Source organism: Sciurus carolinensis, chromosome 12 (genome assembly GCF_902686445.1).
Source record: "Sciurus carolinensis chromosome 12, mSciCar1.2, whole genome shotgun sequence".
Lineage (NCBI taxonomy): Eukaryota > Metazoa > Chordata > Mammalia > Rodentia > Sciuridae > Sciurus > Sciurus carolinensis.
The window spans coordinates 32,780,392-32,785,121 of record NC_062224.1 but is presented as its reverse complement, the minus strand read 5'-3'; the positions used below and the strand labels follow the sequence as shown (position 1 = coordinate 32,785,121).

The 4,730-nt window shown below is 38.3% G+C and overlaps 1 pseudogene; it reads left to right on the top strand.

Moving 5' to 3' along the window:
• The first annotated feature begins 232 nt into the window (after positions 1–232).
• LOC124961202 (suppressor of tumorigenicity 7 protein-like) lies at positions 233–3,422 on the top strand (annotated as a pseudogene).
• The last annotated feature ends 1,308 nt before the right edge of the window (positions 3,423–4,730 follow it).

Genomic DNA, 4,730 nt, shown 5'->3' with positions numbered 1-4,730 from the left:
ACCCTCTCTGATGAATCACATGTGATTAATTTCAGCACATTTGTCTTCTGAGTACAAAGTTTCTCTTTAAATCCTGTCATCTTTCCTTAAATTTGCTTATTTTTCCCCACTTTTAGCTTTATAATGAACATTCTTAAAAAATAAAGGACACGTGTGGGCTGAATTGTGTCACTATCCCAATCAATATGTTGAAATTCTGAACCCAGTGACCTCAGAACAGGTATTTGAAGACATGACCTTTAAAGTGGTAATCAAGGTAGTATGGGCCGTCCCAAATCCAAAATAAGAGCTCTCCTTACAAGAAGAGGGGATTAGAACACATACACACACACAGAGGACCATGTGAAAATACAAGAAGATGACCAGCCATCTGTAGGCCAAGGAGAGAGGTCTCAGAAGAAACCAACCCCATCGACACCTTGGTCTTTCACTTCTAACTTCCTGAATATTCTAATCTTCTTAGTAGCATTAGGAAATAAATTTCTATTGGTCTTTGATAGACCTAACACACTAATTCATACCCATCTTCTAAGTTTTCATTTATTCCTTAACAAATGGTGTTCTGATATGAGCATTTCTTACCTACTTTACTGAAGTTGCTTTCATGTTGATATCAGGGACTCATCTATACACATACATAGTAGTTAGAACAATTTCAGTTCTATTTCCTTTGCTTGAGTGACTGTAATTTCCTTCTTACAAAATCCCATAATATTTAGCATTCATTACTTGAAAAAAATTGAAAATTTTTTTTTGTTGTATGAGGTGTAGGAAACCAAACAAAGGACTCATTCTAAGCAAATGTGCTACCATTGACCTATAACTCCAGTGAAACTATAGGAAATGTTTGACCATGTTGACTATTCCCTTCTCCTTAGTATTTTTTTTCCTTTACATTCTCAAATTAATCTCCTGGTTTTCCTTCTGCCTCATTTATTTCAATTTCCCTTGACTTATCTTTGTTTAGGTTTATTTATTTAATTTATTCATTTCTGGGAATTGAGCCCAGGGCCTTGTACATGCTAAACTTGCACTCTTCCACTGAGACACACCCCCAACATTTCTTCATTTAGTTTTATATATTGCAGCTGTGTATAATGCTGTCCACAGCTTCACATTCTATGTACTATGTTAAGGAAAACTGGGCTTCTGCTTCTCTATACAAGTCACATTTTGGGGGAGAACTGCTGATGCTTTCAGTCCTTATCTCATTTAATCACCAGCCCTAAAACGATAGATTTTTTTGGAGATTATATAGTATAAAACTGGTGTTCAACAAGAGTAAGTACAGATTGAGTATCCTTATCCAAAATGCTTGGGACCAGAAACATTTCCTATGTTTTCAGAGCTTGGAATAGTTGTGTATCCCTAGTGTGTTAGTTAACTTTCATTATTGTAACAAATGCCTGAGATAATACTGAGATACTTCTCAGCTTCAAAGACAAATGGAGGCTTAGCAAATGAGGATCTTTACATACATATTTTAATTTAAATTTATATTCATGTTATGTTTGTCATCATAAATTTGAATTATAGACTTTTCTAGGATATTCAGATATTTAATTTAATCATACCAAGACTATTTATTTGTAATGTTGAGGTTATAAAGGTTTATTATAGGGAACTAAAATAGTTATAGGGAATTGTGTTTGTTCACTTCAGGTTTAAAATAAATATATTTGTTATAGAAAGAGGAATTGCTCTCCAGTCTTGTGATAGTTAGCAATACCATGACTTCATTGTTCTTGTTAAAATTAAATCAGTCAGTTTTCCCATTCTACCTTTTTCCTCTTAGCACACCTTCCCCACCAAGTGTTTCTAGTAGACAAATTTTAAAACTCGATATAGGAACTGGGGATGTGCTCAGTGGCAGAGCTCTCAACTAGCAAGCCCAAGGTTCTGGGTTCAACCCCCATCACTTAAAAACAAAACCCACAACAGAAAAGTTTATTCCTTTAGGAACTATGTCAAAATATTAACATTCCCTAAACACATCACACTCTTCATTTCTCTGTCTTTGCCCACGTAAGTCCCTTCCCTCACCTGACCCTACTTCCATTTCTCTGGCACCCCCTTGGTGCTAACTAAACTATTCACCTTCTAAGACTCTCCTAATGCCACCTTCTGAGTGACCTCCTCCTCCAGAAAAATTTATCGTCCTTCTTTAATTCCATAGCACTTTGTCCAAATCGGTACCAAAGTACTAACATTGTCTTACTACAATTATTTGTTTGTATATATCTTTCTTCACCACTGTGACTATTTGAGAAGGACAATACATTTTTCATTATCACATTTTGTATCAAAGAAATAACGGAAAAGGGAGGAAGAAAAATAATACATGAAGGTTATAGAGAGTCAAGGAGAAGAATAATGAGAGATGATGTGGGCGGAGTCTTCATTAACATTTTGTTTTCCTGGCGGTGGTGGCGAGTGGCGCCTGGATGCTGGTGAATCATCCCGAAGACACCTAGAGCCAGGGCCGCAGAGAGCAGCGCTGAACATGGAGGAGCGGCCATGGGCTTTCTGGAGAAGCTCAAGTCCTACATAGTTTGGGCCTGGACTTATATGTGGACCGCGTGGTTCTTCATTGTGCTCTTCCTGGTCTACATCCTGCAGGTGCCCTTGAAAATGAACAACAACTTGAGCACAGTGAGCATGGTTTTGAACACATTAACACCGAAGTTCTACGTGGCCCTGACTAGCACTTCATCACTAATATCAGGGCTTATTTTTATATTTGAATGGTGGTATTTTCGCAAATATGGAACATCCTTCATCGAAGAAGTCTCAGTAAGCCACTTGCGCCCCCTTCTGGGAGGGCTTGACAACAACTCCTCCAACAATTCTAGCTCCAGCAATGGGGACTCAGATTCCAACAGGCAGAGTGTCTCAGAATGCAAAGTACGGAGAAATCCACTAAATTTATTTAGAGGTGCTGAATATAATCGGTACACGTGGGTGACCTCGAGAGCCTCTAACTTACTATGACATGAATCAGACGTTCTTTACCTCTGACTTGGACCGTCTGCGTCATGCAGGTGCAATAATGCAGAAATCCTGGAGAAAGAGAAACCCCCAAGCTAGGATTTCTGCAGCTCATGAAGCCTTGGAGATAAATGAGTGTGCAACTGCTTATATTCTCTTGACTGAAGAGGAACCATTGCTGAAGCAGAAAAACTGTTTAAGCAGGCCCTGAAGGCAAGAGATGGCTGTTACCGGCGTTCTCAGCAGTTACAGCATCATGGATCCCAGTATGAAGCCCAACACAGATGAGACACCAATGTTTTGGTCTACATCAAAAAAGGCTAGCGATGTGTGCCAGAAGGCTTGGGAGGACCAGAGAAGAAGTGAAAATGATGCGCGATGTGAGTTTGAATTTGTGTTTGGAGTCAGTGATGGTGCACATGACAGAGCTGTAGGAGCCCAGTGAATGGGCCCAGAAGACACAACTAGTGATGGTGTAGAGGTCCCTGTGTGCCTGGGCCATCTCCCGACTGACTGGACGAATGACCTCAGACAAGTCACTCCACTTCTTTGCCATGTCTTCCTCATCAGTAAGATAACAATAATAGTCCTCAAAAGAACTTAAAATTACTATAGGAATCAAATGAGATAATCTATGTAGTGACTGGCACATTAAAAAAATAAGTAGATGTCCTTATTAAAAATCCTTTAGGACTACAGATGGCAAGCAGTAAGAGATCAGCCATTTTAACTAACTAACTCTTTCTGTGTAGTGTGGAGGAAGATATATGGATCAAATGTCACCTTTAAATTTAGTAATATTAGAGGAAGTCCTTGTGTAGTCATTTTAAGCATTTTCCTAAATTCTCAAGAATCAGGGCACTTTATTAATTGCAGTCAATATAAGAATATGCACACTAGTGAGCCTTTTCTCAGCTTGTCTCTGGAAGGGCACTTTCTCATGTGGAGAAGGAAGCTTGTGCTCAAGGCCCTCCTCAGTCATTTTTACAAGTTAGAGCATAATGTGAAGGCCCAGGTGAGAACCATGCTTGGGTCTGCCCACTCCATTGAGCATCAGTGTCAACCCCAAATCTGAGGGAAGCATCAAGAGGAGGAAGATTCTGAAGATGATATATACTCTCCCAGAATTAAATTCTTTTGATTGAAGGGAGAATTTAAAGAATGTTATATAGCATAAGAACTAATTTCAAGAAAAGGAGATTTCTACAAATATAAACTTGCTCTCAAAGTGAAATCCCTTGATATATCCATCCCTTGATATAGCTAAGAAACTGTGCTAGTCATTTTGACTTTGAAGAAACTGGGAACTTTGTGATGGATGGGATATTTCTCTATCTCTGTCTCAATCTTGTGCAACCACAATCCACCTTTGAAAAGATGTTTTATTTTTATTGCCTCTTTTTAACCTTGTTAGGCTGGAACAGCAGGCATACATGGAGGATAAAATTTTTGTGATTTTATTTGTGGTATTCATAAGCAAGTTCAGAGGAAAACCAAGTTCTGATTGTTTTAATTTCAATTATTTCTATCAGTCTCATTCTGCTTATCATTTTCAGTATATACATACAAAATTTCATGATTAAAATCGATATATGTACACCTACCACATATCTTCTATGTTTTGCTTTTTGTTTAACATAACTTTATAATTCTGTTTATTGACCTAGCCCAAATGTGGGTTTTGGGAGAAAGTCCAGGATGCAGTGGAAGAAACACTGGACAGAGAGACATAAAACCTGGAT